This window comes from Equus quagga, chromosome 2, assembly GCF_021613505.1.
Source record: "Equus quagga isolate Etosha38 chromosome 2, UCLA_HA_Equagga_1.0, whole genome shotgun sequence".
Lineage (NCBI taxonomy): Eukaryota > Metazoa > Chordata > Mammalia > Perissodactyla > Equidae > Equus > Equus quagga.
In genome coordinates this window covers 100135073-100162958 of record NC_060268.1, presented here as the reverse complement: position 1 = coordinate 100162958, position 27886 = coordinate 100135073, and the positions used below count along the sequence as shown (strand labels likewise).

Sequence of the window (27886 nt, the reverse complement as noted above, 5' to 3'; positions counted from 1 at the left end):
TTCTAGCTAAAAGAAAGGCTGGACTGCAGTCCTCCATTCTTACAGAATTTCACGACAAGAATGGACATTCACCTCGTTCTAGATCCTTCCGAGGTGCAAGTGCCCATAAAACAGACATGTCAGGTTCCCAGTCAATTCTTCAACTGTATAAAATGTTACTATTACAACAATGCCTGAATTAACTAATCCTTTGGGAATAGAGCTCTTAAAAAAAAAAAAGTCTACCTATGAGCTGAGAGTTGCATGTTCCCATCACTTCGAATGAGCAACAGCGGGAGGAGGTTACAGGAGTCCTTTTGAGAAGAAAGTTCACAAAGCCAATCAGGGTCCCAGGACCGCGGGGAGAGCAAACGCTAAGGCTTCACAGACCCCACGCGCAGAAGCTCCTCGGCTCACTTCCACCTCACAGGCTTGTGTCCAGGTGAGCAAAGCAAAGCGAACAGATGGGGAAGACGGAATGTCTTTCTCCCTCACTAAGTCTCAGTCGGTACATGCCTGTCAGCACGAGCATGCTACCAAGAGTGTGAGAGTACTATCTGAAGATAAGCTTTCCTTGCATCAGCCAACTACTTGAAATCACGCTCAAGTGAAGCCGCAAAAAAGGACGAGGTTGACCTGAAGTCACCATCTGTTTTTTTCAAGGGCAATTTTGACTTTACAAGATTTTTAATCTATGTGCTAACTGGAACCTCACCTCACACAAGACATCCTATTTTGTAGTTATATATGTCCTCCGATCACTGGAGGCAGGGGAAACCCAGATAACTTAAGAGACAAGCATGTTCTCTAAGAAGTCTAGCGGGCTAAACTCTGTCTAGCAGGAAAGGAAAGAAAATCTGAACTGAAATTAAAAGGAAAAGAACTCAGAGCTAAAAACATGCACTAAATCACATTCTCTTCTCCAGCAAAGCTGTTACTGTACACTTTCCATAACAATATTAAAATGTCATCCCTAACGGCATTTATTTGTTGACTAAATATTACTGAGCACTCACTGTGTGCCAGTCACTGTACAAGGTACTGGGGATACGGCTGTGCCTAACAGACAGGAACCTTGCATTCACAGCGCTAATGATCCAGCAAAGACTAGACAGCGAAATACATGAAAAGATAATTTATGTTACAGAAAGGTGGTATGAGACACACACAGGGAACCAAGTCCAATGGGGGAAAAAGGGAGTCAGGGACTTTCCAAGGTTTCCGTGGACAGTGCAGCTAGTCATTAGCCCAGGATTACTGCACAAACCACTTACAAAGGCTCATGGCTGACTCACTGAGGAGCCTTGGGACTCACAGCTCCCACACGAGACCATGCTCTCCCAGCAACACACGTCTGCACATCAAGTTTCTTCAGCCTGGAATGCACAGCCCCTCACCCTTCACACCCTCTTCACAGCATCGAGCAGCCTCTGCAGAGCCCAAGCCCACCAGGCCAGGTTGTGGGCTCCTATTTCTTGTCAGCAGGCCAAGAAGTACTCCTCAGACCCCTCCGCATTTGTGTTCCCTCCACCAGGGGCCAATTCTTTGAGAACACAGACTATGCCTTTCACTCATCTGTTCCCTCACTCTGGCCCTAGGACACAGCCTGGCACATAACTGGTGTTTTATAAATGTAGGATAAAAGCAAGAACGAAGAGTATAACCCCTAACCGTGTCTTGCTGAGAATTCTGTTAGTTTTACCTGAAATCCACAATATCAACATTTACATACATAAAGCAGAACACAAAACAGGTAGTACATTTCAACTAACACCTGAGATCCTATAGAACTGGCTTATAAGCTTCTGTCTAAAAGCTCCTGTTTTCTAGGTACAACAGGTACCCAAATTCATGCTATTTTTTCCACTCCTCCACAAACCACACTGGTTTATTAAACCCAATGAACAAACCAATGTCTTGCCAGACGGCTTGCTTCTTGTTTAATAATTTATTCTAATTTGGACTCTCAATCCCTACCTATATCCATAGCACCTACCCTTTAGCTTTTTTTAAGAAGAAACCTAAAACTTTTGGCATAAAACATCATTAAAAAAACAAAAACTAAGTTACAAAAGAGATGGGACATAATCACTGTTCGAATGTGCTCTTTGACTGCTGACTCCTTGTGTGACTTAATTACAAAGTATTTTAGATAATTACTCCACAACTTTTAATAGCAACGAGGATACCCATACTTCAACATTTTTAAAAAGTAAAAATCCTCAAACTAGTTAACAGCATTTAATCAATCCCCAGAGTACTGACACTGAGAATCTTCTTGATCTGGCAAATAGCAAAGTGATCACAGTCAGGCGTACTGTTCCCCTCCGTAAGTTGATCATGACGTGAGACACGAGGACCACCGAATACAAGACCAATCTTACTGTGCTTAGGACCAACGTAACCCAACTTCTTCCTCTGCCGGGAAGCCCCCTTAACCACTGCATTCCTCCATCTCAGATCACTACAACACTTCTCATCTAAGCACCTATGAGACAAGATCCTGAAAAATAAACAAGGTGAGATATAATCCTGCCAGGAGATTATGATCTTATAAAAGAGGAAATGGTCTCATTATGGTACTGACTGACAATACACTCATTCACTATCAAACATTTACAGACAGCCCATCACGAATCAGGCTCTGTGCTAGAGGTTACAGATACGGTAAGACACTGCAATACGGAGAGAAAGACACACAGGCAAGAAAAAGGCAATGAAGTGTTGTAACTGCTATAGGAGAGTGTGTGGGGCAGCACACTGGGGCACAAAAAAGAAAGTGCCTATCTGGGAGAAGGGGATATCATAAATGGCTTCATCTCAAAAGATAAATAGTAAATAATAATAAAGATGCTGAATGTGAAAAGCAATACAGCCTAAGTAAAAAGCATAAACAAAAGTACAGAACCAGCATGGCACATTCAGGAAACTGTTACTAATTAAACAAGGGCAGAGAACAAGGTTCAAAGAAATGCAGCATAAAAAGAAAACACTGAAGCAAACACAGCCTGTGGAAGGCCTGATATGCCATCCTAAGAAATGTGGACTTTACTATGGGCAATCAGGAAATCAACTGGCGTTAAGCTGTAAAAAAACAAAGATCTGACCTGGATTTTGAAAAGTCACTCTGATTTCAGTATGGACGATGGACTAGAGGAAGAGAGGGAGACAGGGGAGGAGGTTATAACACGAGAAAGATGGCAAGGATTGTAGCAAAAAGAGTAGAGAAAAGACACAAATACAAAAGATATCACCAATGCTGAATCTTAATTTTATCACAACAGTGAGCACAAAATGAGACAATATTTAATAATTAATAAATAAATGGAAGAATAATTTATTGATTAGATGTAGGAGATGAAAGAGAAGAAAGAGTTTAGGCTTCCAGACCTGTCTGCTGGACAGAGGGTGGTGCCTTTAACTGAGAGTAGACACTGTGTCTGGGGAAAGAGATCATGAACTTCGCACGTCAAGCTGACTCTGAAGAACCTCCACGGGAGGCAATGGGGTGTTTACCAGTCACATAAAGGAGTCTGAAATGCAAGGACAAGGTCTAAATGGGAGATGATTTGGGAATTGTCAGCACAGAGATAATGGTCAAATGTTCCGTCAGAAACAGATGAGGCCACCTGGGGAAGATGCAGAACAAGGAGAGAGGGGCTGAGGGAACTGCCCGGGGGATCACCAACACTTAAGGAATGGACAGAAGGAAAAAAGCAACAGAGAAGGCTGAGAATGTATAATCTGAGAGGAAAGAAAAGAACTGGAAGAGAATTTGAAAATGGTAATAGGCAGTAGTGTCAAATTCCACAGAGAAGCAAAGAAAAAGTAAAAGCTGAAAACAATGATTGGCCTTGGTAGTGAGCAAATTTGGTCACCTGTGCTAGAACAGTTTCGGGAGAAGATGAGGCACAGAAAACTGACCACAGGGAGTTTGAGAGTGAAAAAAGATAAAGAAATAGAGTCAGGAAACGTACCCCATCCTTTCAAAGACAAAAGAGAAAAAGGCAATAACTTGAGAGGGTTACAAAGGCAATAGTTTTGGGTTTTTTTCTAATTTTGTGCCCTCTTTGCTGTTTCTAAGATGCAGGGAAAGAGCTAAAAGAGAAGGTTAAAACTAAAGAAAATGGTGGGAACCAAAGCTGCAGCAAGATCCTACAGGATACAAGGCGAAGGCGCTTCCAGTCCCACCACGAGACCTGGAGCGTGGGGCAGGAACACAAGGCAGAGGTTCTGACCCACGCTGAGTCTCGAAGGAGGTGCCCCTGACAGGCACACAGTCAGCACTCCAGCCCGCAACACTGGGCACCGCACCCTCCAGCAGCCACACGACCCGCAGGGCCCACCCATCTGGGCGGCCTGGCTGGACCTGAGGGTGGGGAACTGTGCCCACGGCTAAACGGGGCTGGAGAAGGCAGGGACGAGGTCTCCCTAAACACTAGGAGCAAATTAACCAGCAAGAGCATGGGGAACCTGGGCAATTCAAATAATCGCAAAAATATAAGCATAATGAAATACCTATAACAAACACTCAGTAGCTTAACTAAGAGATCATTTTTTAAATTCTCAGCATCCAGCACAGAGTCTGACACATAACAGAACCAGTGCATACAAACGATGTTCTGGGGCTGGCTCGGGCCAATACCCCAAGAGACAGAAGCCCTGTGGAAGGCAGGCTCTGCAGCGAGTCCACGACCTGGGCAGGAAACTCTCCTCCCTAGCGGGACCAGGAGGGGGCAAAGACTGAACTGTCCCTGCTGACGACAAAAAGGGACAACATGACTGTGAGGGCCTTAACGATAACAGCCATTTTTACTGAGAACAGTACGGGCACGGCACTGTGCCAAGCAGTTTATAAGAACTATCATAGTTTAACCTCATTACAATACATGACAGGTACATTTATTCCCATTTCAGAGATGAAGAAACTGAGGTCTGCAGCGGTTAACTAACTTGTCAAGTTCATACAGACAATAAGGGGCCACAACCTCTGAACCCAAGTCAGTGGCACTCAACAGGGCGGGCAGTGGTGGTGGTAGTGGCAGGAGCAACAGCAGCTAACAGTTACAGCTCTCACTGTGTGTTACGCAGCGTTCTAAGGGTTTCATACATGTTAGCCTATTTCATCCTCACAACTACTTTACGAAATATCTTTTTTTTAAAGGACCACACTAATTCTTTTTTTAAGATTGGCACCAGCTTAGGTGCCAATCTTGTTTTTTCTTCTTCTTCTTCTCCCCAAAGCCCCCAAGTACATAGTTGTAAATTCTAGCTGTGGGTCCTTCTGGTTCTGCTATGTGGGATGCCACCTCAGCATGGCTGATGAACGGTGCTAAGGTCCGTGTCCAGCACCCAAACCAGTGAAACCCTGGGCAGCCGAAGCAGAGTGCAGGAACTTAACCACTTGAACAGGGGGCCAGCCCCTGAAATACAATCTTTATTGTACAAATGCGGAAGCTAAACACAGAGAGGTTAAGTAGTTTTCCCATGGTCACACAGCAAGTAAGTGGTGGGGCCAAAATTCAAATTTAACTATTACCCTATATGACCTCTCTCCAATTCATTTTCTTAAGCTAATACTCAGTATACTTGTGTTTTTCAAACTGCAGATCATAATATCAATTTATTGGTTTATGACAAGCAAGTTTTGTTGTAAATGGAAAGACAAGAATAGAAGGGACTACCTCATTCTTTCCCCAGTGCCTTCTCTAGTGCTGAGCGAGACGGCTGAGCTCCTGGGCATGGCAAACTGCAGGAAAAGCATAGATTATGTACGTGCCTAGCTCTGGAATGGGTGCAGAAGGAAACAATAAAATTTAACAGTGAAAAATATTAAAGAACTGATCCATGGAGCACAAATCATAAAATCTGTCTCTTCTTCTATAAGTGTAAAAGTTGGGTAAAATAGAGAAGAGAAAATGTTCAAGAATTTTCAAAGTACCTGCAAAGTCAACCTCAATGAAAAAACCCAAAGAATAATCTATTTTTTAAAGAAATCAACACTTCAGGTAAACTTTTAGAAGAAAATGAGAAAAACGGTGGGAGGTTGAGAACAGAAAGCTGAGCAAGATGTTCAATTTAACTCTAACGAGAAAAAATGTAGCCACTACACACAAACAAGTGTGCAAAAGAAAATCAAGTTACCAGAAAAAACCGCAGTTTTTTCAAGAATATCACAATAAGAGAAAAGTTCATTTTTTAACAATGAATAATAATAGGTAGGAAATGTATCTTAAAATAACTCTTTATGCAAACATAGCTAAGGGCAAGAAAATGGAACATGGAATACAAATCAGACGACTACAAACAAAAAAGAAGAGTTAAAGTCTTGTACTGTAAGTCAGAGAAGACACTTTTCACCACCCAAAGAAATTATAAGTGGCTAAGAAATCAACAGAAGAAATGAAAAGCAATGTTCTAAACAGGAAGACAACATACAAGTGCTGGAAGCAGAACCAGCTGATCCAGACGACGCAGAGAGAAGTTGTGAAAAGCAGTTTGAGGAAGAAATCTTAAATAAAAGGAGAGAGACTGAACTGGAAGCCAGTCAGCTTCAGCATTAACAGAAAGTTAAGGAACCAATAAGGAGAAAAACAGCTATAAAATGACAACTGGAAAGTTTTCAGAGACGAGAGGACAGATGAAGGGAGACTGCTATTTTTGTAAAGAGGAAGCAGGTGAAGTTCAGGGAAACCTAAAATTTCTTATGAAAGAACAAACAGAAGGCAAAGAGCTGTCGGGAAGGTACACAAATACATGTGGACATCGGGTGTTTGAAAGAGAAAAGCAGCAAGCAGGAACTCTCAGTGAGACTGAGGTCACTGAGAAATCAAAATCAAAACTGTCTGAAGGCAAGAAAGAATTACCTTATTTGGGGTGAATTACAAAACAACACTGGAGTGGACCGACGTGAGGGAAAACACCAGGAAAGAAGGGCAGAAGCTCTGGATTACCTCGCACGGCTTTATCCGAATTCTGCCATCAAGTCGTCAAGGAAAGATTACAGGAGACTAAAGATGTAACACGGCGACAGACTCAGGCTCCTCACGTGGAGCAGGTGATTCCATTTGGGTGTGGTAACGGTCTCATTTGTCAGATCAACAAACAAGGCATGTCACATTCAGTAGACTTAAGAAACAGAGTAAGAAATTTGCCTGCAATGTTAAATTTTTAAAACTTGAAACAGTACTATAAAGTGTAATCATTTTATGTAAACATTTTTGCTTTTTAAGTGTCTCACATAAGGAAAACCAATATAGAACCTAAGATGGTTACAGCTTCAGCAGTTTTTATAATGTTCAGGTGGATTTTTTTTGTTTATCATGGGCACCTGAGCTAACAACTGTTGCCAATCTTTTTTTTTCCCTGCTCTTTCTCCCCGAATCCCCACAGTACGTAGTTGTGTATTTTAGTTGTGGGTCCTTTTAGTTATGGGACGCCCCCTCAACATGGCCTGATGAGCGGTGCCATGTCCGCGCCCAGGATCCGAACCAGCGAAACCCTGGGCCACAGAAGCAGAGCGCACGAACTTAACGACTCAGCCACAGGGCCAGCCCCAGTTGGATTTTTAAAAACAATTTTGCAACATTGCACAGAATCATTTTATGTGTTGGAAATTAGGTTTATTGTAGTAATATCCTAAAGCAGTCTTTTCCTACTTAACAATGAATCAGTAGCCCTGCTACGCATACAACGAGAATAGAACAGAATAGGAAATATCAGAAGGCATCATGCACACTGAGGGTGTTTCATGACACTTTAGTTTCAGTTATATGTGTGCGTATGTGTGTGCAGCATGTAACACATTCTGAACATTGTAAGATTTCAAACACACAAGGATAAGACATTTTTATGTAATATTTAAGACATTTTTCCTGCATAGGTGTTCCTTAAAATGCAAAGACCCTACCCACAAACTTCCGCGAGTACAGAAACCTTGCACACTGGCTGCCACTCCCCCCAGGACGGCTCGCCTCATTCTCCCCTCCCCAGGGCTTCTGCCATAAGCAGCTGACCCGACCAGACACTGCCACCTGATGGCCAGTGCGAAGAACTGCATGTGCTGGGGCCCCATCCACGCACCTCTTCTCACTCACCCCATCTTCAAGACTGAGCCTCTCTAGCCTTAAAAGGATCGTGTGCACACAAGTCAACATTCTGTCTGTCTTCACTCTCCTGAGTAACCCCATTTCATACAATCTCTTACTCTAGCACTGTCCACAGAACTTTCTGTGATAATGGAAATGTTCCATATCCGGCCTGTCCAACCCAGTAGCCACCAGCCACATGTGGCTACTGAGCACTGAGAATGTGGCTAGGGTGACTAAGGAACTGAGCTTTTGTTTTTCTTTAATTTTAACTCATTCAAATTTAAACAGCTACCTGTAGCTAGTGGCTGCCATAATGAACAGCACAGTCTTAAGCACAAACATAAGAACAAAGTATTTGTCTTTCTCTCCTTCTGTCTTTTCAAATTCTTGCCCAGATATTATTTCAGAGACAAAAGACTTCTTTTTATTGTCACTCCATTTATGAATCACAAGACATGCCTAAGGAAGACAGATAAAGCTTGAAAACCAGATAAACCAGATAAAAATAGCTTCTTACCAAGAAAAATATTTTAAAGTGAAATTAGATGTAATAAATAAAAGTGCTATTTAACCTCTATTTCCTTGAAAATGCCACTCTATCATATAGTGTACTTTAATAAACCAGAATTTCAGAATTGGGAAATTACAGATCACATAGGAAATTGAGTCCAGAGAAATTAAGGGAATTGCCATTCACAGAGTTTTCTGACCACAGAACTAGCTTTTCTGACACAGGATGGGTCCAGAAACTCTTTCAGCGTTCACAACCACTTACAGCAAATTACCAGATAGAAACAACAATAAGATAGAAACTCTACTCTCAAGCCATTTATTCTCTCTAAATGCCCACCTATCTCTTCTTAACACTCATGTAATAAAACTTGATTTTCTTCAATTATCAATGAGAAGAATAATTTCAATCAATTTTATTTTCTGGGTTTAATAACTAATATCCAACGCTGTTATTTTCTATTATTTTTGGTTGACAGATATAATACTTTTATGAGAAAAAAGCTTTCTGAGTACTAAATAAACATGTTTAAGTTTGGACATTACCATAATTTAATTCTAAGGACATTTTTCTGTAAAGACAAAGTATGGATTTATTTTTAAGTTTGCTTTCAAATATGCTAGCCATAGCATTTTACATGAGCTTTTTCTCAGAAATAACTTTCTACACTTTAGTTATAATTACCACTTATTAGTTTTAATTGAAAAGAATATTAAAATATTAACCTATTTCAAGACAGTAGGGAATATAGTACTGGTACAGAATATCCAAATAATGTACTAGCAGTCCAGGGTTTTGGTACCTTCAAGAAACAATTCAGACAGCAAAGAAAGCCCAAACCGTCCCTCGGCCACTCAGTCTATCTTGTCTCTATGCCAACCGGATGTGTCACCTCAGAAAAACGAGAATGTGTTTAAAGCTCAAGGAAACAAATTTTGTGCCTTGGATAACGTTAGCAGTTTCAGGTGATGAGTTCAAATGGGTTAACAGTGTGACGAGACCTCCGAACAGGCAACCTGAGGCCACACTAACAGCGATCCAGCGTCCGAACCTGAGGAGCTGGTGCAGACCAGTGACTCTCACTCACCTCCACCTGGAGCGACATTAACAGTTCTGAGCACTGAACTTTCTCCTTTCTTACTCAACTAATTATAAAATGCTCTTTATTTATTTAAAAACCTCTTCCCAGAATTCCACCCTAACACACCTGTTCTCAGCACTTCAGGCACCCTCCTACACTACATCTACACACCCCAGCGGCTATAATAACTACCTAGATACAACATAATGTCCTACTTTTTAAATACCATTATTTTATAAATATTTCTCACTTTTCTATAGTTACATTATTTTAATAGTTACAATATATCACACTGAATTAATATGCTAGAAACCATGAATTGCTGGCCCAAAGACTATGAACATCCTCATCCTTCAATATGCCACTTTCAGAATTACCCTGAAAAAGTGGATACATACAGAGGGGGTAAGAGTGAAGAACCATGTCACATGATGAAACGTAAGGCATTTACAAATGTTTCAGCCTAGCAAAACCCAGAGAGTATGTGAGTGCTGCTGTCAAACAGTTTAAGGCGTCAGAGAGGGGCAACTAGGATCAATGGGTGGAAATAACAGAAAGGCAGTTTTCAGCCCAAAATAAGGAAAATCTTTCAAACTCTCAGAATTACTCAACAGGGTAAGAGGCTACCAGAGAAAACACTAAGCTGTCCACCTCTGAAAGCACCCCAAAAACAGGCTGGATAACCACGTGCCAGAGGCAGTGCAGACTCTCCTGCTGGGGGGCAGGAGCACCAGACAACCTCTCAGGTTTCCTTTTTCTACATAGTGTTCTTCAAATATTTATCAATCACCTGCCATGATCCTGGCAATGTGCTAGGTGCTAGCTATACAAATGTTGACAGAACAGACGTGGCCCCTACGGTTCTTGCAATTACAGTCTAGTGTAGGAGACAGAAAAGGAAATTTTAAAAAAACACACACGCAAGCAAATAATTATGAATCACAAGGAAAACAATGAAATGCTCTAGGAGAAGATAGCATCCTGGGCATCAAGGAAGGCATCTCAGAGGGGGAATATTTAAGTTGTGACCTAAAGAAAGAGCAGCTTGCAATGCAAAGAGCACTCTGGTGCAATGGAAAGCCACTGATGGTTAGAAGCTGGAGAGTGACATGATCTGATTTTCATTCCTAAAAGATCATTCTGGCTGTTATGTGGAGAATGAACTGGAAGGGAGAAATCATGGAAGCAGGGAAAACAGTTGAGAAGCTAGGTAGGAAGGAGTCCAGATGAGAAATGACAACGGTCTAGGGGTTGAGGCAGATGGACAGAAAGGAACAGAAGAGATCAAGATGTGTGGACAAGAGAGGAGCTGCAGCACTCGGTGGCGGGTTAAACGCAGGGATGCGGGAAAAGGGAAGGACAGAAATCAAGGAGGACTCTAAGGTTTCTGGCCTGAACAACTAATCGAATGGGGCTGCCACTTTCTCAGATGCAAAGACTGGGGGAGAGACACACGGGGAGTAAAAGTGGAATCCAACTTTAAATCTCCATGATTTTCTTTAGAGCCTTAGTACAAAATTTCTACCAAAACTTTCTCACGATTCATTCTCTGCTCTTTAAAAAGCATCCTATAGAAAGAGGAGGGAAATGCTGTAAAGGAGACTTGGTCAACTGAAAAAAAAAATGGAACACAAAAGGTAGATTAAATCATTGTATCAATGTTAAATTTAGTGAAGTCCATAACTATACAGTGATTATGTTAAAAAAAAATCCCTCTTCTTAGGAAATACATGTGGAAATATTTATGAGTCAAGTGTCATGATGTATGCAACTTACTCTCAAATGCTTGGTGCACGTGTGTGTGCATGTGTGTATGAGAGACTACATATATGTATTAGACATGTGTACACATAAATATATATGTATATATGTGAGAGAGCAAATGATAAACCAACGGCATAAAATATTAGAAAAAGGTGAATCTGGCTAAAGACTATTTGGACATTCTTTGTAGAATTCTTACTCTTACACCTTTCTCTGAGTATGAAATTATTTCCAAATTAAAAAAAAAAATATATATATATATATATAAAGCAGTCAGTTCTAGACTTCTCTTATTCATGCTAAATAATTCCAATTTTTTTCAACCCCTCCCATAACTATTTCCCCCCAACCAGCCATCTTGTCTTTTCCATTACCCAGAGTAGTATACCCATCAGGGAAACAAGAAGCTTATAAACAGCTCCAAAAAGAGATGGCCTGACAAGAGGTGAGGACTGTAACAGCAGGCTACTTGCAATGTGCAATCTCCTGTGAAGTACAAGGTCTACACCTCTGTTCTCTGGAATGTACTCTGTCCAATGTCCTGATCTATCAGGCTGCTAGATGACAGCTCCCCAGGTTTGCATTTTCTCTTCTCACATAACATATAGCAATAAATCTCACTGTAGAATGAGCATGTTCATGTGACATCCACCTGAATTAAGTGCTCCTCCTGTACGCGCCCATCTCTCTCCATGTATAGCAATTATCATACTATTTTATTTTCAAAATCATGTCTACATGTGTTCTACTTTCTCTACTACATGGGGAGCTTCTTGAGAACAAGGACTACAACATATCTGGGTTTTTTTAATTCCTAAAGACTATGATAATATGTAGAAAAAATACTCAATAAAACCTATTGAGTGAAGAAATAAAGGTTACTGAAAAACCTAAATGTGTTACAACTGCCGTTCTACTAAACAGTATTTTTTTTGGCCTTGTACATGGCAATACGTAGAAAGAGTCTTCTTCTAATTCCATAGCAAAGGAGAAATAATGTCTAGGGGTTGCTGACAAAGAACTCAAATGCCAGTAAAATTATGCACAATACCACAATCTTGTTTGCTTCAATAACAGAAATAATTACAATTTTATTAAATATGATTGACAGAAAGTAAAAGGATACCTTAGGCTGAGGCCTGAGTATCAACCACACCCTAAAATCAAAGTACATTTATGTTTAATCTGTATTAGCAATTGGTCAGTACAATGCAAGGAATACTTTAGTGACAAGAACATACACGTCATAACATTCTAGACAGAAATTTGTTCCCTACTATCAAAGAATCTTTAAGTAAAATTATGTAAGGTAATACTCAACTTATTAAACAAATTAAAAACTAATCATTTCACTGTGAAAGGCAATTTTTCAAATGCAACAATTAAACTTACCAAACAGATTGTGATTAAATGAGAATATACATAAACTAAGTACTCCAAAAACAAAACTATAAAGTAGAAATGCACCTGTACCCAAAATGACTATGTGGTAACACTTCCCAATGTCCACTATCAAATGTTAAAATACCAGATGCTTAAAGGATACTTCTGAGCCTGTAAATTAACAAAACTTCGGTGAGTCCCTAGTAGGCCTGATCCTCTTTTAGCACTCAGAAAGGGCAGAACCCAGAGATTCAAATCCAAACACAGTGCAACACTGTCAGTTTGTCCTTCCAGCCCCTTACGAACTACTTCCTCCTGTTTCATGCCTGGTCCGGCTTGGGTCTACTTGTGCTTTATGTCGCGTCTCTCCTGCACTCACGAGACCTTTCTGACACTTGGCACACTATCCGTGCTGCCCAAGTCACTGCTCTGGACTTATCTAGAGTTGCCCAAATGCTCCAGCCCCATCTGGGGAACAGCGGACAGCCCAGCTCAGCCATCAGATCCTAGGCAATGGTGACCAGGTGCCTCTAACCACCCTCTTCTGCCCTCTCCTATTACCAAGAGGAGAAGACAACACTTCCTACTCAGCTGGGTATTCTGTCTACATCCTTGCTGTCCATTCCCCTAGTTCCCTTTAGATCTCCCCAACTCACAGAATACAACGCACATGTCAATTTGTAATAATTCTCAAATCCATCCTGACTTCTCTAACACCACCTTATTTCTTAATCTATAATCTTACCATCTCTAGCCAGTATTCCAGCATAGGTTTCATTAATTCCCTACCTTCAGTTTCTTCCCCTCCAATCCATCCTTTATACTTTTCCCAGAGCTAAGATTCAAAATTGTAAATCTGATCACGTCACTCTTCAATTTAAAACCCTCAGTGGCTCTCCAAAGAACAAATGCCTTAAATCAGTACGAACAGCAGAGCTGATACCTACTGAGCACCTGTGTGCCAGGGACCTGAATTATCTCTTTTAAATCTCACAACAATCCTACAATGCAGATATTTTTATTATTCTCATTTTGCAGATTTAGAGAAACTGAAACCTGGAGAAATCACATAATCTGTCTGTAGACACACAGACAGTGCATGAATGCAGGTAAGATTACAAAGGCCTTCAGAACCTGGCTCTGGGATTCCTTTGCAGCTGCTCTCTCCCACTACTGCCCAACAAACCCTGCCTTCCACTCGCACCAAACCACCCAAGGACTGTGACCATACCATGACCTGTCAGGACTCCCTGCCAGAGCACACTGCTCCCTCAGCTCAAAACACCACTCACCTACCTCGGTCCAACACAGGAACTCTCTCTGAAGCTTTTTCCTTTCTTTCTCACTTCCTCCACCACGGAACTCCTGGGTAAAACAATATAAACCAAAACAATACACACACCCTAGTCTCACTCTCAAAACGCTGCAGTGCAGAATGCTTAAATATATTTTCAAGGTAACTTCCGAGTGAGACTCCAGAACCAGCCTCATAAACCCTAAATTCATCAGAAAATAAAGATCAACAGTATAACAGCAGCAAAAGCGAATAAAAACGCACGTAATAGTTTTGCAAAATTTCACAATATATAAAATACAATTAATTTGAAATATGTGCTACATCATTCAGAATATAAGGGACTCAAGCTTTAAAGTATTCTTTTCTGCAAATTTGGATTTTTTTAAACGTTACAAGCAAGACAAATTCTACCCAAAATATACTGTTAGCAAACCAAGAAAAAATTCAAGAAACTCAAGAGGTCTTCTATATCTGGGTTCAGAAAATAATGATTCAATACTAAACAACTTGTGCTTAGGAAACATATTAGATGACGTAGCGGTAACAGAGATTATGTTACCACATCTGTAGCATTAGCACATCAGGCCAGCATCTTCCAGGAACACGCAACAATATCAGGCGTCTCTCCTGGGGATTAACTGACAGTTAAACAGCATCTCTTCAAAGTACTACTCAAACGTATTAACTTACAATTCCCCACACTCAAGCTCTCCTTTTTGTCTATTCAGTCTCAAGACCTTCCTGTAGTTAACTGCTCTCTAACTGGCATTTGGACACAAAGTACCAAGAGTTATTTCAAACTTTTAATCTCTTTTCTAGCTCATTAAGAAAATGTCCTATAAGAGCATTTCTGGCACTGAGCCCAACCAGAAATCTGTTTCCATATATCTTTCCTTGTTTTTTTTTTCTTCCCCTCAAATCCTTACAGATCCTATTCTTAATCCTTAAGAAAATTTCTTGTAAAAAGTATAAATTATTTCCTAACAATGTCATCTAACAGAGATATTGAGGAAACTGACCTTTACCGGACGCACAAGGATTAGTCTAGGCTTCAAGCACTATTCTAGGGCAGACCCAAAACTATTCTGCCTTTGGCATTCCTACAGGATACAACCAACACGCATTTCCCAGAGAATATCCGGGACCAGGCAGAAGACTTACTTTAAAGGGCACTGGACAATGACCCACTCAGGATATCAGAGCCCTGCAACAGGAAACAGTAAAGGGAATGGAGAGGGGACAGCTCCTTTGGAAGGATTTGACAGCTAACGGAAAATGAGGGATAAGAGAACAGAAGTCAAGATGATCCCAGGTTTATAACTTGGGTTACTGAGTGACTGGCAGCATCATAACCAAGAAAGGAAAATGAGGTGAATACATGGGTCTAGAGAAGACCATGGACTTAATTTTTGACGTTTTAAGTTTCAGGCTTTCTGCTCGACAATCAGGTGGGCATTCTAGGAAGCAAAGCTAAGGACTGGAGTGCTCAAGAGAGAAACTGGGCTGAGAAATGAACACAGAAAGGAGACAATGAAAACAGTATGTGTTCAAGAAAGCATGACAGAATGAGGAAAATAGAGGTACGCATGAAACTCCAGGAAACATGAACATTAAGGGAGAGGAGTGGGTAAAGACAGCTGAGAAAGAGTAGGTAAGAAGGAGAAACAGGAGCAAGTGATGTCATGAAGGCAGGAAGAGAAGGTGTTAAGAACATGGGCATCATCACCTAAAAGGTTCACACTGGATTTAGTAATTAGGAACCACATCCAAGGATACATACAACTTCAGGAAGCAGAGGAAGCAAGAGCAAAAACACTGCTGGGAGGGGCAGTGGCTCAAACCAACAAGGCGAAAAAGGAAAAGTGTGAAGTGTGTTTGGAACAGAATGTAGAAGTGTTTTGCTGGAATGGAAGGTTCAAGTAGCAGAAGACAAGAAAGGAAGTCTGGGCCAAAGGCTTTGAAGTCCAGTTTTATTCTATTTTGGAATTTAATCTGTGAGCAGGAAGAAAAAAAACACGTTTTTTTTCCTTTTTAAGGCAACTACTCTGGTGACAGCATCCATGATGAACTGGAATGACAAGAGAGTTAAGGTAGGACAAGCTATTAAACAGTCTTAAAATTATCTAAACATAACAATGCGGGCCTGAAAGAGGCTGGCAGTAGCCAAAGTAAGAATTAAGGGATACATGAAAGAGAGATATTTGCTACTCCCAGAGTGCCCTAAACATTCCACTATTACTATATTATTATACTCATCACACTGTATCATAATCAGTTGTGGACTGAGACCCTCTCCTCTTTGGCTTCTCATCACTAGCACTAACAAATCAGGAACACCACAAGTGGCCAAAAAATGCTTGTTGAATTATTATAGAACTCAGTAACGATAAGACATGGAACTGAGACTAAAGATACTTCAGAGAAACCTAAGTGACTTACAAGACACTGATGCAGAAAACACGAAGGGAGAAGTCAGATCAAGTTTAGGGAATAAGTTTAAGACGTGTTCGGGGTGGAGAGTATCTAAGGACAACATCCAAATGAAAATGTCAGAGAGAAAAATTGAGATTACAATGGAAAAAAATATCCAGTTATTCAGACAAAAACAAAGATTTGAGACATACAATGAAATCCGCAAGAAATCTCATTATTTGCTCATAAGAAATATTTAATGGAGTATTAATTTCTAAGACACTTTGAGGTATGACTCTGTCTTTAAGAATGTATCTGAATGGCTCATTTGTATAGTCTGTACAAATTAAATTGATGTGAAACCCCAACCAAATGGCTCTATCAAAATTGGGTCAACGTTGGGCGGCTGGCCCCGTGGCCGAGTGGTTAAGTTCACACACTCTGCTTCGGCGGCCCAGGGTTTCGCCGGTTCAGATCCTGGGCACGGACATGGCACTGCTCATCAGGCCATGCTGAGGTGGCGTCCCAAATAGGAGAAACAGAGGCACTCACAACTAGAATATACAACTATGTACTGGGGGGCTTTGGGGAGAAGAAGAAGGAAAAAAAAAAAAGATTGGCAACAGTTGTTAGCTCAGTTGCCAATCTTCTAAAAAAAGGAAATATTGGGTCAATCTTGAATAATTATTTGCTTTACTCATTCATTCATTCAACAAAAATTTATTGAGAGACTATAAGTTTATGTTGGGGCAAAGGGGACTAAACACAAAAGCAAACAGAGTAAAATACAGCAAATACTACAACAAAATAACTGCAAAATGTCAGAGGAACACCGGGAACAGAGAATATAATGCAGGACAACTAGATGAGGCAGGATGAAAATATGCCTAGAAGCTCTCCTGGAAGAGTAGACATCTATACTGGGCTTTTAAAAAGATGATGCCATTTAATAAGATAGCTAAGAAGCTAAATGGTATTCTGGAAAAAAGGAATAGTATGTGCAAAAGCATAGAGATGTCAAAGAGTTTCTCATCTTCATGGAACCACGACAGAAGATGAGGGCCACAGCTCACAGAGAACTTTCTGCACACTGATAACAAATTTGATCATTACCCTGCAGTCCTGTGGGAAGAAACATCAGATGCGCATCAGAAGCCGCGAGGGAGCACTCCCGATGCCCTAAAGCAGGGCGCAAGTCCAAGGAGGAGGTGGGCAAGAAGCAGAAAAGAGGACGAATTGACTTCCACAGACAACAGCGAGCCACAGAAGATTTTTAAGCAATAACAGGACCTGCTCACATCTGTGTTTCAGAAATCCAAGTCAGCAGCATGGACCAAATCTGGAGGAAGACCAGTGAGGAGGATTAAGAAGCGAGTGCAATAATGCTCCAGCACTGCACACTGACAACTACTTATTCAAACATAAATGAACCACAGAAAGAGGCACACAAAGTGCTGTAACCGTAATACGGGCTTTCAACACAAGTTTCTGAACTCGCCTCAGACATCAACTCAATAATCAGAAGCAGTTACGGTAAAAGCACCGTCAGGTACATTTTAAAAAAAGGAAAAAGAGTGGTCATTAAATTTTCCCCTTAAAAGTACTTCATTTATACAAGTATTTTTTTAACTAAAAAAAATTTTTTTTTCTTTTTTACAAAGGTAACTTCATACTAAAAGTACCGTATCGGACAGAGATTACCAAATCAAAATTTAGAACCTACCAGAGGGCAAGCACTGTGCAAAACTGCCGAGCATGATAACAGAGAGAAGCTACCAGAGAAAGACTGACTAGCAAAAAAAGACCATTTAACCCACTTCCTATTGATTCATAAAAAAATTCTGTTGCCCACATATAAAAACTACAGTTTTGAATTGATAAAAATTCACCAAATTGGAGGGAGGGGATGTTCTTTAACGCCTTTCCCCACCAGCCAGTGTCTTCATTTGAAAGAAACAGGTCAACACATAGACACATATATGACAATGACACACCCTGGGTTCACAGATTAAGATAAAATCAATTTCATTTATTTTTCAAACAAATGGCTCCCGTCATTTTTTTTCTTTCTCTCGAATGGATCATTCCATCAGCTAGAAATACTTGGTATTTATACAAAGATACCAGGAAAGTATTCATCTTTAAAAAAATAAAACTTCCTTGACTCTACATCCTCTCCAGCTATCATTCTGTTTTTCTCAACTTTAACTTATAGCAAACTCCTTGAAAGAAGTGGCTGCCTCCAGTTCCTCTCCTACAGTGCTCTCTTAGACCCACTCCCACCAGTTTTCATCCCCACACTCCACCAGGAACAACCTGTTAAGGTCACCGATGATTTTCACATACATCCAACAGTCACATCTTAGTGTTCCATCCAGTAGCAGCTGACACAGCTATCACTCACTCCCTCCTTAACACATTTCACTGGGCTTCAGGGACACCATTCATTTAGTTCTCCTCCTTCTTCATGGGGGGCTTCTTAGTCTCCTTTGCTGGCTCTAACTCTCCCTCTGCCTTTCCCACTCCCTGGCCCCCCCTCCTCTCTGTAAACATTACAGGACCCGAAGGCAAAGTCTTTGAACGGCTTCTTCTCTGGCCACACTCACTCTCTAGATTATCTTAATCAGTTCTCATGGTATCAAATACTGTCTCTATGCCAAGGACTGGAAATTTATATCTCCAGCCCACAACTCTGCCCTGAAGCACAGACTCATGTATATATCCAGCTGTCCAGAAAATATCTCCACTTGGATTGCTAACTTAACATGTCCAAAACTGAACTCATTATTTCCCCCTAAAACCTGCCTCTCCTACCTCAGTAAACAGCAACTCCATTATGCCAGCTGTTCAGGCCAAAACTCAGCCCGCATCCAATCCACCATCACATTCTATTGGCTCTGCCTTCAAAATGTGTACAGAATGTGAGCTCTTCTCCCTCCTAACCCCTGTCCAAAATCCCCACCATCTCCACCCCCGGATTGTTGCTGGAGCCTGCTCAGTGGTCTCATTATGCCCCGCCTCTGACACCTCCACACAGCAGTCGAGAGATCTATTTAAAACAAGTCAAAACCCTTCAGTGGTCTTCCCACCTTCAGAGTAAAAGCCAAAGTCCCACTGGCCTCCAAGGCCATATCCGATCTATCATGCACACCTCTCTCATACCCCCACGGCCCCCACCTCGCCTTCCACCACTCATTCCCCTCAGTGCTTCCACAGAACTACTTGCCATTCCCCAAACAGGTCAAACACGCTTCAGCCACAAGACACCTGCACTCTTGCTCCATCCTCTTCAAATGCTCCCCCAACATCTGCGCAGACTAGATCGCAGCACCTCTTCTTCCACATCTAACTCATCATTTCAGCCTCCTCTAAGCACCTCATAGAAAACAGCAACAGCCCCCTCACACACTCTTTCCACTTTATTCTGCTTTGTTTTCTCCACAGCACTATAACAGGTGACACATTACATATATACCTGTTCATTTTCCGTATCTTGTCATTAGAACGTACATTCTAAGTTCTACCAGGGCAGAAAATGTGTTTCTTCACTGCATCAGGACTAGCAAGTGCCCAGCAGGTATCTCTTGGTAGGATGCACGGCATGAAGGAAGATGATCCAGACTCAGGATCTGGTCTCAAAGCCTGGGCTGAAGGAAGTCATGGTGGAGAACTTCTCAAGGCCTGGAAAAATGTGCACCATAAGTGTGGCCACAACGCGAGCCAAGTCTACAACTCTGGCTGATGCCAATAACAAATAAGGGTTGACAAGTCCAGACTAAGCTAAAATGAAGAAAACAAACTTGAGAAAAATTTTTAAAATAAAAATAAAAGGAAGAATAAGAAAAAAAGAAAATGGCCATCATAGCCTCCCCACTCCCTGCAAAGAAAAACCAGCTGGGTATATTTCCTGTAAGCTGGCCTGCCAACTCGAACCAAAATATCACAAGACCCATTCTGCACACTCAAAGAGCTGTGATGTTCCTGCTTTTCTAAGCTATGGTCTTCCGAGAAAATCCTAACTCCCAATCCGAACACTGGCTGCCAAGACATAATGGTCAGAGAAAGCTCTCAAATTTCCCCAAAGCACTCAGGCTGCAATTAAATATCATTAACACGATGACAACAACAATTCAAAGTACCTTCTGGTGTCTGCCTATCTGTGTTTTCCCCAGTGTATTCACTAGGGGCTCAGTCATCAAAGATTGTGATATCTTGGTATGGGGGGAGGCATGAGAGAGACAGACAGAGAGAGAGGGAGAACGAATTCCAAGAAACAGGACCTGATTTTATTTTCTGCATTTTAAAGAGAGGTAGATTGCAAGGGAATAGAAAGCCTTTGCTAAGATGTAACAGGTCACCTGGGCTTTTCAATACCAGACACCAAAACAGAGATTACAGAAGGACCAAAGCCCTTAGATCTCCAGCAATCCTCAGCTAAAGAGCTGTCTTGCTTCTCCCATCCCCACACATAGAACTGCAGATATGGGGCAGGAAGCCACGCCAAATCGGACAGCTGGGAGCACTGATTGGGGAGAGGAGGACGGTAACAACCACAGAAAGGGAAGGAAGAAAGACGTAATAACCCATAGGTTTTTTCTTTTTCCCTTCTCATTGTACTCACCAAAAACAGAAACTGGGCAGATGAAAACTCAGAAGGAGAAGGGAGAGAGTGAAGGGTAAGAATGCTCTGAAGCAAATGGCAGCAAAACAAATCAAGCACAAACTCCTTTTCTAAGTGACTCTTTGAAAAACAGACATATGAAGTAAGTTAGGAACCGACCAAAGAAATTTAAAACAAGCCCACACACCTTAGATAGCTATAGAACTGTACAAAGAGAACAGAACTAAGAATCTTAATTATTTGCAATGATGGTCCTGGGGCATTTTTAAGATCAACAGTCTTCAAAGATGATCCAACTATATTCAAATTAATCTACTGATCAACACGGAAGAGTAAACAGGTGAGAAACTTCAGTTTTCACGGATACAGCCTTTAAGAACCCTCTGGCTTCCCAATGGCTCCAAATCTCAAAATAACCAACTGCAAGTCTTGAAAGTCACAGAGACAACTCTGGGGTCATTCAAAAGCAATCAACTCAGCAGAGAAGAGCTGAAAACTCAGAGGTTATACCTAACATACTCTGATTGGTCAATTCACTTAAAAAGAAAGGAGAGTTCTGATTGGTTGCTCTCAAGCAGGCCGAGTCACGCCCCAGCATCAGCACCTGGGGCAAGCAGATGTTAGAAGCTAAAAGAGGCAGGACACTCTGAGCAAGGTATGAGGAAGAAGAAAGCCAGGAAGAGAGGAAAGACAACGTAGCTCTCTACAGCCACTGGTTATCAGCATATCATATTAGGGACAGCAACCAGAACTGTGTGTAGCCTGAGGCGGCATTCTGTGTTTACTTCCGTGCTAATATACCTCCCTCTCCTTAACTCTCCTCCCCCACATTGGGCACTGATGGCTCTCCCCCCTCCTCCCTAACAGCTGTCACTTTCTAGAGCTCCTCCTCCTCCATCCACTCTTTGATCTTGACGATTTGGTGTTTCCTACCCCAGGTTCAGTCTCTTGCCCTCTTCCTGTATTAGCTCACCCTGAATTAGCTCATGTCTTCTACTCAGTCCCTGTCCTTGACAAGCACATAATCCAGTGGAGGAGCTAGATGTGTCACCAGATTAGGTACAATACATCCAAGTCAATGCTATGAAAGAAATATAACGAAGTGCTGTGAGCGCACATTCATCTGTCATTACCCCACTCAGTACCTTCCTAATCAGCACTCCAGCTTCCCACTCTCTGGCAAGTCAGTTACTAAGTCACAGTCTCTTTCCTCAATATCCCCTCATCTCCTAAGCCACCGTGCAGTTCAGGCTTCGCTTCTCGTGACCTACTTCAACCACTTCCTATCAGAAACACAATTCAATATATTTCCACACTGCCACATCAGCCGTCTCCCTAACAGACATAACCTACCATATTATTCCCCTGCTTTGAAACATCTAATATCTTTCCAATGCCTAAGAGATAACGTTCAAATCCTTAGCACAGAAAATAAGATAATACAATACACTTTTCAAATAGAGCCTTTCAACAACAGGCAGATCGTACTCCAGTTCCACTGCTTACAAGCTGGGTTACCTTCAGTAGGTCACTTTACCTCTCTAACTTTTCTCATTTGATGAGGGTACGAAAAGAACCGACCTCCTAGTGCTTTATGAGAATTAAGAAAAAATTCCCTGGGGCCGGCCCGGTGGCACAGTGGTTAAGTGTGCACATTTCACTTCTCGGCAGCCAGGGGTTCGCCGGTTCAGATCCCGGGTGCGGACATGGCACCACTTGTCACGCCATGCTGCGGTAGGCGTCCCACATATAAAGCAGAGGAAGATGGGTATGGATGTTAGCTCAGGGCCAGTCTTCCTCAGCAAAAAAGAGGAAGAGTGGCAACAGTTAGCTCAGGGCTAATCTTCCTCAAAAAAAGAAAAGAAAAAACTCCCTGCCAAGGACCAGCACGCACGGCGCTCAGCAATCAGTGTTAACTACTGCCCTGAGATAGTGCATCTGTATAGAATGCCTCGCTCCCAAAGGCAGCAGACTACCAAAGCTTTACTTTCATATATTTTAGAATGATTAACAATAAGGGTTAAATCAGAAAGGAGCTTCTGGTCAATCCTGAATCAACAAAAACTTCAATTATCCAACATACTGCTTTCGTGAAAATTTTGGTTCATCTAAATTTACCATAGTTTATTAAAAGCAAGTACCCATTTATAAAAAGACAATTAGGTTATTTTTGTTTTGTTTTGCTTCCCATTCAAGTTCAGGAAGAAAAAAGCCAACAGCTTACCAATGGAAACTCACTTAGGTATTTATAAGAACGTGATTCTCTATAGTATAAAATCCACGGAAATTAAATTCAATCTCCATTGCACATATAATTTGTTAAAGAGATACATTTATATAAATAACACAAACTGTAGATGCTTAAGAAAATAAAAGCGTGCATCAGATGGTGGAGTGACATTCGTTATCTGACCTCACAACCAAAACATGAAATCACAAAATTTTTCTTAAAGTCAGTCATTTTCATAATCCTAAAAACCGCAAAGCCTACAAAAATAAAAGAGATCAGAAACATATTTCAAGAAACTAATATATTTATGACGTTAAATGCTAATGAAAATTGGCAAGAAGATGCCAGTAAATTTATGGGCAAAGGACAAACAATTCATTCAAAGGAAGAAATAAAACTACAAAAATACTGCATTTGCTTTTCTATTTTGGAGAGTGATGTCAGACAGCAGGTGCCTTTACACCCATCTTTAAAAAACAAACTTTTAAAAACAAAAGCCTATAAAAGTATGATAAAACTCATCAACCAAAATACAGGAGACTAAATCAATACAATCTTTCAGAAATAAACCTAGTAATATTTTTCAAGTGACAACCACCTTCGTACCCTTTGACCTTTTAATCCCCCTCCTGGGACTTTAGCCAGAAGGCAAAGAAGCAAAACAAAGGACAGCTCTATGTTAACTGCATTGCTTGCAAAATGGGCAGCAACTTGGACGTCCAACTATTAAAAATAAGTAACAACTCACTATTAATACTATATAACAACTTAAATGTACAAAAACTATAGCAGAAAGAAAACATACATGAAAGTAAATATTAAACGTTATATTCACGCTTTGATTATAGTATAAAATCATGGATATACAGTAAGAAATAAACGAAAAGAAAAATTCAAAGTTCATTTTGAGTTTTCTTATTTCTTTGACCATTAAGTTGTTTGTAAAGTAAAAAGTCTGTTGGAACTGATCATGCCCAGCACAGTAAGTACACATTTCAAAACTGACTTTTCAGAGGCAAAACCACAAAAATCAGGTTTTTTTACCAAACAACTTATCACATAGGAGAAATCAATAGGCTCTTCTCACATATAGCCTAGCCATACATGTAATTTTAGCCATGCTATTAGCCAGCTGTAACCTTATTAGAGGAAAATCTCATTTTACCATAAAACGGTAACTGGGATATGGGCTCTCCATATGGTGAGCAGAAGCCACTAGCCACGGGGCATCTGGAGAGAGGGCCCCAAACACGGAAGGAAAACTATCTGGCCGAGTAGACTGGTGAAGGTTAGGTTTCTCCTATATCCCCAAATGAATTATCATGTTTCTCAGCCACTCAAGGGTCTAAACCCCTAGGCATGGCAGCTGAGCAGCTAAGCATGGCAGGAGGGAGAATGTACAAGCCAACTGGCTCTCCCTCTGAAAACTGGCAACTTCCTCATTCTCCCTGCAAAGCACCATGGAGTAACGACAAATACACGACCACGAGGTCAGGAGCTGTGGGATACCGGCCACTCTAAGAAACCTCAAGCAAGTTACTTGCCCCTTCAGGCTTTAGTTGTTTAATGGGTAAAATTTTAAAAGGTGAACCAGAGGCGGCACAGTGGCACAGAGGTTAAGTTTGCACGTTCCACTTCAGCAGCCTGGGGTTCGCCGGTTCAGATCCCGGGTGCGGACATGGCACCGATTGGCAAGCCATGCTGTGGCAGGCGTCCCACATATAAAGTAGAGGAAGATGAGCACGAATGTTAGCTCAGGGCCAGTCTCCCGCAGCAAAAAGAGGAGGATTGGTGGCAGATGTTAGCTCAGGGGCTAATCTTCTTCAAAAAAAAAAAAAAAATTGAACCAAACCAACAGTTAATTCTTTCAAGTTCAATATTCTATTAATTTAATAGACCTCCTTTACCAATACATGCCCAAGCCTCTCAAAAACCCCCACTCAGACTATATAACAATTATCAAGACTTAGAATTAGGAAACTGGGGGCAAAAGTAAAAAGATCTGGACAAAAGATGTGGACTGTATCCCACCTCTGTCCCTTTCTGCCTGCATGACCATGGGCAAATTACTTCACCTCAGAATAAAGTGCTAAGATCAAAACAGCAGCAGCCCTTACTGGCCATGTCCATTTCATTGTTGCATCACAAAACGTATTGGTTTCTTCTGTCATAACTGGGGTTTTATTCCTAACCAGCAACAACAATAATTCGGACTTCATTCTTAGAAGTTTAAAAGTACCTTGTGCACTCATCTTTGCTAAGTATTCTGATGGTGAAAGAGGTAGTTAACGCATTTTGCCTTTCTGAAAGCTATACTCAAGACTGAGAGTATTCCAAAAAAATGTATTCAATAAATAGTTTTAGAGTACCTGTGCCACACACAGCACGTGCTAGAGCTGCAAAGGTCCCTTCCCTTAAGAAGCCCCGAAGTCTAGTGCAGACAGACATACAAAAAAATTAACTACGATTTTGATGAACGCTAACTGCAAAATGTACGATGTGCTATTGGATCAGTCAAGACAAGGGGAGAGACGGCTGGACAAGGGTCAGAGGTGATATTCTGCTTAGGTCTTGAAGGGTAAGTTGTTTACAGGCAGAGAAGAAATCTCCATGGAGGGCACAGTGCAAAACCATAAAGGAAGAAGTCATCTTCACAGAACTCGAAGTAGGCTCTGTATGGAGAGGGCAGGCGAAACGGCAGAAAGAAATTAGAAACGGAGACAAATACCAGAAACTGCGAAGGACTCGTACTTTTATCAAATACAGATTATGCAGAATCAGTGACGGACTTATAAACATAGAACCAAAGTCCCCTTCTCCCACCAAACAGTCAGATGAGTTGAGTCAAGGCAACAAGGAAAAGAAAGCAGGTCTAGACGTGGAAAGGTAGAATAAAATGTTTTGTTTTCTTAATGGAACGTTCCGGCTCTCAGGATGGCTTCTAGCAGTTTCCTACTATGGCATATTAACACGACACTGAAATAAAACAGTATGAATTACAGCCAAAGGGTTCAAGAAAGTGTGTGTTTTTTACCTAAAGATTATTTGAACTCAATGTCGTTGAGAACACGAAAGAAAACCAAGTAAGAAATTACTAAAGAGCTATAATAAATTAAGAGAGGCAAACAGTAAAAAGGTCCCAGGAGACGAAGAGTGACTCCAGGCCAAACATTCAGGAATGCTGACATCCTTATCATATGTTGATGACAGATAAAACATGTTTTGTGCCTATCTTTTGCACGAGAGGAGTATCTTAAATTCCTTTTGGTTAAAGAGCCGCCACCACTAAACTCCTTAAACTAGTCTAAATGATGATGATTTTTTTTTACAAAAAGGGCAAAATTAATAGGTTCCATGATATTTTAATGCTCAGGAAAAACGGAGAAAAGGAAGGCCTTTTCCAATGGCTATTCCAAAAAGCCTAAAGCTCAGTTTATCTCACCCATGGGGGTGAAACATCCGCATTCCAACCTGGGACCACGAAGAGTCCACCCATCACTGAAGGCAGGCCCGGCCTGGGCACCGCACGCCGAACTGGCTTGGGCAGCCTCCAAAGATGAATTTGCAATTATCGAAATTCCAACTCAAGCCTGGCCACCGCCGGCTCCTCGAGGGAGACCGTCCTCCTTTTCCTGTGACAAGTGCATAAAAAAATACAGATATCTCCGTGTAAAAATAGCAGACGCCTAACGAGGCGTTGAGCAGCAGCATCTGAACCTATGGCAACGCTGGGGTCCACCAAAGTTTTATCTCAGGATGTGCTTTAGGGTGTGTCTTTGTTTTGGCCCAGGAATTAGAAAAAAAAAAAACACCCCGTCATTCAGGGCGCCCGGGTACCAGAGGCGCTCATCCCTCCCCAGCATCCCGGCTCCGAAACCACTGGGCATCTCCGCCTAGCGCCGACCGCCCAGAGATGCTGCAGCCCCGGCGGTCTGAGGCCGCGCCGGTCACAGCCGCGCGGGGGTCGCCCGGCCTCGGCGGCTCGCAGAGGGCTCCAGGGGTTGGCCCCAGGAAAAGGGTCTGGGGGCGCCAGTGCCCCCCAGGCGCCCGGGCCCCGGCCTGCACCCCGCGCCCGGGCTCCGCGGGCACTGCCCCTCCCGGACGCCGGCCCGGCCCCCTCCCCGACCCCGGCTCTCACCGTGCGGAGGTCGCGGCCCGGCTGCGGGTCGCCCAGCGACCTACGGGCCCCAGCACAGCCGGAGAGGCGAGGACCGCTCGTCACATCCCCTCGGGCCCCGCGGCAGCCAGCATCGCCTCCGCGGCCTGAGGCAGCGCCGGACTCCGGGGCCGCCGCGCCCCGCCCTCGCCGGCGCCCGCGGGACTCCGCCCTCCGCGGCCCGCGCAGAGCGCGCGCGCGGCCCCGCCCCCGGCCGCCCCTGCGCAGGCGCGAGCCCTGCGCCGGCAGGCCCCACCCTCCGGGCCCGCCCCCCCCCCCCGACCGCGGCCTCAGCCCACCTCTGGCTCCGCCCCCGCGCTCTCGCCAGCTGCGCCCAGGCCCCGCCCCCGCGTCGGGCCCCG

At 42.3% G+C, this 27886-nt stretch overlaps 1 protein-coding gene across 8 annotated transcripts in view; it reads right to left on the bottom strand.

The window, feature by feature from the left end:
* The window catches only part of CCSER2 (coiled-coil serine rich protein 2), a 168498-nt gene extending 140831 nt beyond the window's left edge, over positions 1–27667 (bottom strand). For all 8 annotated transcript variants that reach the window (XM_046652863.1, XM_046652865.1, XM_046652866.1 and 5 more), the window contains exon 1: positions 27507–27667. The gene's annotated coding sequence lies outside the window, so the exon portion shown is untranslated. The remainder of the gene's footprint in view (positions 1–27506) is intronic.
* Positions 27668–27886: the final 219 nt, after the last annotated feature.